Consider the following 11,557-nt stretch of genomic DNA (forward strand, 5'->3'; position numbering starts at 1 on the left):
TCTTTATAGCTCTGGCTGTCCTGGAGCTCACTTTGTAGACCAGGCTGGCCTCGAACTCAGAAATCCGCCTGCCTCTGCCTCCCGAGTGCTGGGATTAAATCTTAAACAACAACAAAAACCAGTTTTTCTCCATATTCACAGGTAGGTACACATAAAATACATCTTTTAAAACAGCAATTGTTCTTTGCTTACACCTGACTTTGCAAACTAAACTGACTCAATACCAATATGCAGGGCTTTTATTATGAAGTAAGGGTCTTTGTTTCTCACATGGGAGAAGGACCTGGAGATGCCTCACATCCTATAAGCCTGAGGCAAACCATCATGCAAGAGACTAAAGAACCAGCTTCCAAAAAGGAAGAGCAGACAACTGGCCCTTCAGTCTCTGCAACTCCTCTCTCCACAGGAAGCTTTGCAGCCCGAGGAGAACTCCAGGCCCCAGCACTCTGTGATGTGTGATCATGAGGAATTTGGGCAGAGCTACCCTTGGGTGTGGGTCAGAGTGGCCTTACATAAACCATTGTGCATCACCACAATTTGCAGTTACTGTTCTAGTAATCCAATGTCACAGTGCCACAAAAGAAGCATTATCCCCACCATAAGGAGCAAGCTGGTCCTTGAGACCACCTTCTGAAGCTAGAGCCAGAGCTAGCCACAGGGCTCTGGAACAAGCCTGTGACACTAGTCCCCAAGTACCCAGCTGATCTATCAGTTCTTGGGCACAAGTATCCCAAAGAGGAACATGAGAACAGAGACCAGATCCCAAGGGCCATGGAAGTTCCTGCTTGGGCTCAGAATGGCTGGCTCAGATGACACAGGTCCAGAAACCAGACAGAAGCCATCTTTGAGGAAAATACTCAAGGAACAAGGGACTCCCAGGACTTCAGTTTAGCACAGGCCTTCATCATCTGGATCTAAGGACTATACAAGGATCAGACCTTCAACTCCCCTCTTGAGTCAGAGTTTAGGTTTGTTTTCTAATTGAAGAGAGAGAAGCAGAGACAGGAATATCCCTGAGTTTGACGGCCAGCCGATCTAGCCAAATGATGAGCTTTATGTAGGCACAGCTCAGTCTCTGGCCTACATGTGTATACTCATATGCACATACAAATGAACACACATGCACATACATACATACACACTGAAATATTCTTTAAAAGTGAGGGCTCTAGCAGCAAGTGGAAGCTGTCTGAGCTGAGGTCTCCCAGGGACACAGATTCCCAAGAGAGCCACTTCGGGCAATCAAAGCACCACCTGTTCTGGGGAGAAGAGTTTTATTGTAGGGATTCATCTCCCAGCTCCCAAGTACGGGCAGGTAGACACACGTAGCACGGATTCTGGAATACAGCCAAGACTCTGCCTGGCCTCATGACTGAGGCTTAAATTCCACCATCAGAGAACTCTTTCTTTACAATAAGATGAATCTTGTAAAAAAATTTAAGTATCTCACAGTATTGATCTCACTAGTGTGGCTGCCACAAATTGATGCATTTATTAGGTCTTTTCCCATGAATAGGATTAGATTGAGAGAAGGATCTGAAGGAGCATGACACACACTAAGACTGTTTCAAACCAAAGGGGACCCAAGAGTACATCTAGGTCAGAAGACATCAGTTCACAGGCTGACTCCAAAATATCCTGTTGGTCTAAAATCGTATCCAAGATAGAATCTCAACTTGATTTCCTTCAAGGACATGACTCTTCTAGCTCATCACAGATCTTACAATGTCTCTAATATATTAGTCTGCATCACTAGTTCCTGTGAGTCCTGATTTCCAATTGTTTCAATACCACCGTCCTCTACTTACCCATTTGTTCACTCATACATTCATCACAAAGTGCATACTGAGACTCTGGCCAGGGAAGGAGACAGGCTGACTGCAGTTCTTCACCTTTTGCCTCCTCCTTCAAATACAATCCCCTAATCTCACCCCCAGCTCTATAGCAGAGCACCTTCTGCAGCTTCCCCTCCCACCCCCCAACCCCACCTCCATCTCTAGTGGATAACACAGACCTTGCTCTGCAAACTTTCTCCCTGCCTCCAACACCAGCAGGTTTTCCCTGGGAACCCGCAGGCCACTTCAGCAGGGGAGCCAGGGAAGCAAGTAGCTTAACAATGGACTATGGATCGATTTGTTTGTTTGGTTGGTTGGTTGGTTGGTTGGTTGGTTTGGTTTTTAGAGATGAGGTTTCTCTGTGTAACTCTGGTTATCCTGTAACTTGCTCTGTAGACAAGGCTGGCCTGGAACTCAGGTAGCCACTTTGCAGGGCTTTTTTTTTTTTTTTTTTTTTTTTGATGGGTCAATAAAGAGCCAATCTGGGCAGGGTGAAAGAGGCAGGACCTTTAGGACTCTCTGGCATAAAACCCAGAGGAGGAGAAGAGGGGATTCCACCAAGAGAGAAGCACAGGACGGACCACATGGTGAGGGTGAGACAGCAGGGGAAAGTGGCCCCATGGGAGGGCTGCCAAGAAGGAAACAGGGCAACAAAGATAAAATATAGGTTTAAAAAGTGTTAAATCAGGAATACCAGTGGGGAGTGTATGGTAGCCATGGGGAGATCTGGAAGTGCCCAATTTTGAGCAAATAAGGCATATTAAAAATAACGCTATCTTTCATTCCTGAGTCCAGAGCTCTTAGGCTAGTGCAGAACCATGCTCATTCCCACTGGGAAATTTAGAGCAGAACTTTAAATATTTTCCAGTACATCCACCTGCCTCTGCCTTCCACGTATAAGGAATAAAGGTGTGCACCACCTCCACCTAGCCTAATTATGAATCTTAACCCTCCCTCCTCTTCTCCATATTGGATGTTCCAGTCTCATCCCCAGCTCTGTAGCAGACTCCCTGTTCTAACCTCTCAGATTCTGGTGGAATATCCTGCTTTTCTCCCTCCTGTGGATCTTCCTAGTCACTCCCCAACACACACATACCTAGATTGGTCCCATTTCTAAATGTCAGACCCTAATACGTAGAAAAACATTTTACCCTGAACCTCCATTGGTTAAACCTAGCAGCATCCCAGAAGTTTCTACCAGGCAACAGCCACTTCACCCTCCTAAGAACCAAAGAATGACAGAATCCAAGGAACAAAACAGTAACCCAACAAAGGCAAGATCAGAAGTCAGTACCCAGAATTATACTCTTCCATGCCCAGATGCCTAGATACCAAAATAAAAACACAATCAATAGCAGCCAGGACCATATGTCTCTCCTAGAACAACCCAACTGCACCAGGCCCTGAGAAATGCAGTACAGCTGAAGCACAAGACAAAGACCTTAAAATAGTGTTTATAGAGGTCCTTAGAGGAAATGAATAAATACCCTAAAGAAATCTATGAAACACAAATAATGGAAGGAATGCATAAAACAGTTCAAGACTTGAAAGAGGAAATAGAATCAGTAAAGAAAAACTGAACTGAGAGAAATCTGGAACTGAAATTTAGGAACTCAAACAGGAACCTCAGAGGCAAGCCTCAGTAACAGATAAAAGAGAAGGAAAGCCGGGTAGTGGTGGCGCACGCCTTTAATCCCAGTTCTTGGGAGGCAGAGGCAGGTGGATTTCTGAGTTCGAGGCCAGCCTGGTCTACAGGGTGAGGTCCAGGATAGCCAGGGCTACACAGAGAAACCCTGCCTCAGAAAAAAAAAAAAAAAAGAACCAAAAAACAAAAAGAACAAACAAAAAGAAAAAAACAAACAAAAAACAAAAGGGAGGGAGGGAAGGGAGAGAATCTCAGCATTGAACACATAATAGAAGAAAATATTGACTCTAAAAAGCTCCTTACAGAAAACATACAGGAAATTTGAGACACTATGAAAAGATCAAATCAAAGAATAATATGAAGAGAGGAAGGAGAAGAAACCAAGGTCAAAGGCACAGAAAATATTCTCAACAAAATTATAGAAGAAAGTTTCCCTAACCTAGCAAAGGAGATGCCTATCAAGGTACAAGAAACATATAGAACACCAAATAAACTGGACTAGAAAATAAATTTTCTTGCCATATAACAATCAAAACATTAAATGTACAAAATGAAGAAAGAATATTAAAGGCTACAAGGGGGAAAGACTGGGTAACATATAAAGGTGGGCCTACTAGAATAACACCTAAATTCTAAGTAGAGACTCTAAAAGCCAGAAGGCCTGGACAGATGTGCTACAGACTCTAAGACACCATAGATGCCAGCCCAGACTACTATACCCAGCAAAACTTTCCATCACAGTAGATGGAGAAAGTAAGATGTTTCATGATAAAACTAAATTTAAACAATACCTATTTACAAATTCAGCGATACTAAACACACTAGAAGGAAAATTTCAACCTAAAGAGGTTAATTACACCAAGTAATAAATAATCACAAGCCAGCAAATCAAAAGAAGGGAAACACAGGCACATGTAAACTCACACTCACACATACAAATGCACACATAGAGACACACACACAGGTATGCACATGGACACTCATGCAATAATAAAAGAACAGAATCAACAAACACTTCTCATTAATATCTCTTTATGTAATGGTCTCAATTCCCCAGTAAAAAGATACACACTTACAGAATGGATGAGAAAACAGAATCCATCCTTCTGTATCCAAGAAACACTCAACACCAAGGAGAAAGAGCACTTCAGAGTTAAAGGATGGAAAAGATGTTCTAAGCAAATAGACTTAAGAAGCAAGCTCATATAACATATTAATATCTGATAAAATAGACTTTAAAACAAAACTAATCAGAAGAGATGAGGAAGGACACAATATATTTACCAAAGGAAAAATCTACAAGGTGGACATTGCAATTCTTAACATGTATGCACCAAACACAAAGGCACCCAATGTAATTTAAAACAAACAAACAAACAAAAAATAACAAAAAGAAAACTTACTGCAGCTTAAATCGCATATTGACCCTCACACATTGATAATGGGAGACTTCGATATCTCACTCTCTCCAATAGATGGGTCATCCAGACAAAAACTAAACAGAGAAATGCTGAAGCTAACCGATGAAATAAACCAAATGGACCTAACAGACATCTACAGAACAGTTTACTCAAACCCAAAAGAATATACCATCTTCTCAGCACCTCATAGAACTTTCCCCTAATCTGACCATACACTCAGACACAAAGCAAGTCTCAATAGACACAAGAAAATTGAAATAGCACCCTGCATCCCTATTTGACTACCATGGATTAAAGTTGAATATCAATACAACAGAAACAACCCAAAGTTTACAATTTATGGAAATTGAATAACTCACTAATGAATGAAAGATGGGCCATGACAGAAATTAAGAGAAAAATTAAAGGCTTTCTAGAATTAAAAGAAAAGGAAAATATAACATAACCAAACCTATGGAATACAATGAAGACAAATCTAAGAGGCAAGTTCATAGCACTAAATGCCTAGCCTATTTTTAAGAAGGAGGAGGAGGAGAAGGAGGAGGGGGGAGGGGGAGGCAGAGGGGAGGAGGAGGAGGAGGAGGAGGAGGAGGAAGAGGAGAAGAAGGAGAAGAAGAGGAAGAGGAAGAGGAAGAAGAAGAAGAAGAAGAAGAAGAAGAAGAAGAAGAAGAAGAAGAAGAAGAAGAAGAAGAAGAAGAAGAAGAAGAAGAAGAAGAAGAAGAAGAAGAAGAGAGCTCTTACTATAACTTAACAGCATGCCTGAAAGATCTAGAACAAACAAAAGAATAAATAAATAAATAAATCATACCTGAGAGAAGTAGATAACAAGAAATAATCAAACTCGGGGCTCAAATGAAACTAACAAACATCAGTACAAAGAATCAATGAAACAAAGAATTGGTTCTTGGATAAAATTAATAAGATTGACAAATCCTTAGCCAAATTAAAAGGTAGAAAGAGAATATCCAAGTTAAAATTAGAGATGAAAAGAGGAACATAAATAACCGAATAGTAAGGACATACTTTAAAGACCTGTATTCCACAGACTGGAAAATCTAAAAGAAAAGAATAATTTTCTGGATATATATATACCACTTACCAAAGTTAAATTAAGATCAGATAAGCAATTTAAACAGACCTACAACCCCATAGGGAAGTAGAACCAGTCATTAAATGTCTACAAATCAAAATAGCTCAGGGCCAGATGGTTTTTAGTTTAGAATTCTACCAGAGTTTCAAAGAAGAGGTAATGTAAATACTCAAATTATCCCACAAAATAGAAACAGAAAGAACATTGTCCAAATCATTTTATGAGACCACAGTTATCCTGATACACAAACCATATAAAACCCAACAAAGAGAACTGCAGGCCAATTTCTGTTTGAACATAGATGCAAAAATTCTCTTTAAAATACTTGCAAACCAAACCTAAGAACACATCAAAAAAATCATCTACCACAATCATGTATTTATCCCAGCATGCAAGGATGGTTCATCATATGTAAATCTATAAAGGTAAATAAATTTAATAAATAATAAGCAAACTGAAAGAAAAAAAACACACGATCATCTCATTCAATACAGAAAAGACCTTTGACTAATCTGACATCCTTCCTGATAAAAGTCCTGGAAAGATTAGCGATACAAGGAACATACCTCAATGCTGTAATGGTAGTTTACAGCAAACCTATAGTCAAAATCAAAGTAATTAAAGAGAAACTCAAAGCAATTCCACTAAAATTAGGAACAAGACAAGGCTGACCACTCTCTCCATACCTACTTAATATAGTACTTGAAGTCTTAGCTAGAGCAAAAAGACAACTAAAGGAGATCAAGGGGATACAAACTGGAAAGGACAAATTCAAAGTATCTTTATTTAAAGATGGTATGATAGTATACATAAGTGATCATAAAAACTCCACTGAGAAACACCTAGAGCTCATAAATAATTTTAGCAAAATATCAGGATATAAAATTAACTCATAAAAATCAGTAGCCTTTTTATATCAAATGACAAATGCACTAAGAAATCAGGGAAACACCTTTCACAATAGCCTCAAATAATATAAAATATCTTGAGGTAACTCTTACCAAGCAAGTGAAAGACTTATATGATAAAAACATTAAGACACTGAAGAAAGAAATTGAAGAAGAGATCAGAAGATGGGAAGATCTCTCATGCTGATGAATCAGTAAGATTAACATAGAAAAAAAATGTCCATCCTATCAAAAGCATTCTACAGATACAACACAATCTCTATGAAAATTCCAACACAATTCTTCACAGATCTTGAAAGGACAGTTTCACTTTCATATGGAAACACAAAACACAGAATGGCTAAAGCAATCCTGAATAATAAAAGAATTGCTGGATGTGTTATCATCCCTGACCTCCAATTGTACTGCAGAGCTATAGTAATAAAACAGCATGGCATTGCCACAAAAACAGACATCAATGAAATTGAACTGAACACTGAAACACAAATCTACACACCTGTGGACACCTGATTTTGGATAAAGAAACCAGAAATACATATTGGAAAAAAGCATCTTTAACAAATGGTGCCGGTCAAACTGGGTGACTGCTTATAGAAGAATGCAAATAGATCCTAGCTTAAAACCCTATATAAAACTCAAGTCCAAGTGGACCAAAGACCTCATCATAAAATTAGATACACTGAAGTTAATAGAGGGAAAAGTATGGAATAGCCTTGAATTCATTGGCACAGGAGATGACTTTCTGAACCAAATACCAACAACACAGGCACTATAATCAATAATTACAATAAATGGGACCTCATGAAAGTCACAAGCTTCTGTACTGCAAAGGATGGCGTCATTTAGCCAAAGCAGCAGCCTACAGAATGGGGAAGGGGTTCTTAGTTAGTTAGTTAGTTTGTTTGTTACCAACTATGCATATTCAACTAATATTCAAAGTATATTTTAAAAAACTTTTAAAGCTAGTTATCAAGAAAACAAATAATTCAACTAAGAAATGGGCTATAGTTCTAAACAGAATTATCAGTAGAGGAAACTCAAATGGCCAAGAAACAGTCAACAAAAGGTCCAACATCCTTAGGTATTAGAGAAATGCAAATCAAAACTATTGTGAGATTCCATTTTATATGTGTCAGAATGGCTAAGATCAAAACACAAATGACAGCTCATTCTGATAATGATGTGGAATAAAAGGAACACTCATCCATTGCTTGTGGGAGAGCAAACTTGTACAACCACTATGGAGATCAATGTGGATGTTCCTCAGAAAGATGGGAATTGATCTATGTCAAGATACAGCTATACCACAATTAGGCACATACCCAAAAGACACTCACTCCATCCTGCCACAATGATACTTGCTCAACCATGTTCAGTGATGCTCTACCCACAAATTCCAGAAACTGAAAACAACCTGGATGTCCAACAGAAGAATGGATAAAGACAATGTGGTAATTTTCACAATGTACTATTACAGCTGTTTTGTAAAAAAAAAAAAAAAAAAAAAAAATGGCATCATGAAATTTGCAAGCAAATGGATGTGACTAGGAAAAAAAAATCATCCTGAGTGAGGGAACCCAGATCCAGTTAGATAAAAATGGTATGTATATGTATGGATATTAGCTATTAAGCACATGAAAACCAAGCTACAATCTATAGACCCAGAGAGGTTAAATATAGAAGAGACTAGAGGGGGAACACATATCTCCCTGGCAAGAGGAAATAAAATAGATTTATGGGTGAACTAGGGGAAGGGACAAGAATGGAAGAACCATGGAGTTGAGGGAGTGAATATGGGAAGAGTCAGCTATAATGAGGGGCATTTGTTGGGTAGTATGGAAACCTAGTGTAGTAGAAACTTCCTAAGGTATATGAAGGTGCTTCAAATAGTAGGGGAGAGAGAATCATAACTGTCCATCTCTTGTCACCAAATGAAGCTTCCAGTAGAGAACTAGATTATATTCAATGGAATTGTTGATCAAGGGATTTCCATGGAAATCCTCAAACAGTCCAGACTGTTGCTAAGACAGTAGGTTGCTCTCCACAAACTGACAGCAAGGACTCACTGCTAAAGACAAGACCCACACAATTCAGTGAAGATGGAGAAGGTGCAAACATAGAACTTCCACTCGTATGTTCTAGTGTCTTTGGTACAGAATGGTACTCTTCAGGCTATCAAAAGAGAAGCATAAACAACCCAGCCACAAATCCTTGCCCTACAATGTTGCCCTGTCAACAAAATCTGCTAAGGCAATGGTAGTACTCGGCTTGAAGGAGGAACCAACCAACACCTAATTTGACTTAAAGCTCACTCCAGGAGATGGAACCCATATCCAATCCTGCTTATGTGACCAAGAACAAGATACTAGATTGCCCAGAGACCTAGGGCTAAACCAAATATGACTAGTCTTTAAAAACAAACAAACAATAAAATCCTGATGGTAGTCTGCTACACTCATAGATTAGTGCCTTATTCATCCCTCATAGAGAAGCTTCCTCCTGCAGCCGATGGGACCCAATATAGAGATCCATAGCCATTTATGCAGAGAAAGAGAGAAGAAGAGGAAGGGGAGAGAGAGGGGAGAGGAGGAGGAGGAGGAAGAGGAGGAGGAGGAGGAGGAGAGAGAGAGAGAGAGAGAGAGAGAGAGAGAGAGAGAGAGAGAGAGAGAGAGAGCGCTTCACAACACACAGCTCTACCAAATATCTCCCCTCAGAGCCTCAAAGCTCAGGAAACCCCATTGAAAAAGAGGCAGAAAGAATGTAAGAGCCAGAGGGGACAGAGGGTAGCAGGCAAACAAAGTTCTCTAAATCAACCAAGCAACGCTCATGTGAGCTCAGTCTGAGGGAGGAAGCAAGCACAGGGCCTGCACCAGCTCATCTGTGTATATATTACGGCTTTCGGTTTAATAGTTTTGTGGCAATCCCAAGTGTATGAATGAGTGGGTCCCTGATTCTTCTGCCTTCCCTTGAGCTCTTTCTATTCTGTTGGCTTGCTTGTTTTATCATACTATATTCGTCCTGTTGTGTTGCTGTCTCTTAGAAGCCTGTTCTTTTCTAATGAGAGATGGAGGGGGCATGTATCCAGTTAAGAGGGAAAGTGGTGGTAAGGGAGACAACTGGGAGGAGAAAGGGGAAGGAAAGTGTAAATATGAATTTAAAAAATGTATATGAAGACAAGAAGTATTGACTAGTGGTACATTTTAAATGTGAGGATCTTGAGGCTTGTGAGAAAACTCAGTAAAGTTAAGGATCTCATTAGTTGTAGGGGACACAAGGTCCTTGTGCTCACAGATCAGCCCTAGAGAAAACAGAATGTTAAACATGCAGGGTTTTCTCCTCAATGGAGGAGAGGTACAGCTGTTTTTCTCCAGGAAAGCTGGGAATGGATGGAGTTAATAACCTGGTGATCTGCACTCTCTGTAAGCCAGGCCACAGCTGAGTCCTTGCACTATTATGTTGACCCCAGACTCTTCCCCCCTAGACCTGTATTGTTAGCTCTGTATCTTCAGCCAATAGAACCCATCCTTATGGAAGAGCTCATATGTAGTTTGCAATAGAGTTGTAGACATGGCTAAAGCTTTATCGTGATAATCATCACCAGGAAATGCTTTCCCAAAGTTGTGCTATACTTAAATATGTCTAAAATAAACTACCAGCCATCAGACTCCAGAAGTTTGAACCAGTACCAGTTTACTAAGTCACATTAAACCAGACGCCCTTCTTGCTTCACACGGACCATTACTCTGCCTACTCTGGTGTTGGCAGAGACCCCCAAAATCAGTTAGGCAATAATCTTTAGTTTAGGAGACATATTCTGGGATCAGAAGTTAACTTGGTAATTGAGGCTCTGTTAATATCTGTAAAGTACATTCAGTGTCACCAAGATTCTTTCCTATGTTGAGACTACATGAAAATTAGAGGTAAGGATCATAGAGGTTGGCTTTGCTGGGCTGCCTGAGGTTGACCTCAGTTGAGTGGAGGGAGATGAAAAGTCAAGGCTCAGGTGAGTAACTGAATTCTACCTCTGATGCTCAAGTCAACCTGGTCCAGGAGACCAGGCCAATATCAATCCACCTGGCTGCAGCTGAAGCTACCCTGCCTTCTCTCCCCCTCAGCTCACTAGTGCTAGATCAAGATCTCATAAGGAAAGCCTATCTTCAGAGAGAATTCTTGAGTGGGAACTCTCATTCTGACTACCTACAGTGTGAAGAAGTGGGCCAACAGGCAGGAATTGCTGTAGCTTTTGTCACAAAGTACAGTCAGCCATACCCCTCCATCTGAGTTTCAGCTTTCCCAGTCAGTCATGTTAAAATAAAAACTTACAGAAATAAACATGTTCTGACTAATCTTATTTGTCAACTTGATGGGATTTAGAATCACTATAGAAACAAATCTGTCCACACATCTAAGTGATTATCTAAATTAGGTTAATCAAAATAGAAGGACTCACCCTAAATGTGGGTGGTACCATTCCATGGGCTGGGGTCTTTGATAACAGAAAAGGGGAAAACAAACCTAAGTATTCACTGGTCTCTGTTTCCTGACTGGATGCAGCATGACCAGTCTCCGGTTCCTGCTCCTGCTCCTGCTCCTGCTCCTGCTCCTGCTCCTGCTCCTGCTCCTGCTCCTGCTCCTGCTCCTGCTCCTGCTCCTGCTCC

Source organism: Mus caroli, chromosome 9 (assembly GCF_900094665.2).
Source record: "Mus caroli chromosome 9, CAROLI_EIJ_v1.1, whole genome shotgun sequence".
Taxonomy (NCBI): Eukaryota; Metazoa; Chordata; class Mammalia; order Rodentia; family Muridae; genus Mus; species Mus caroli.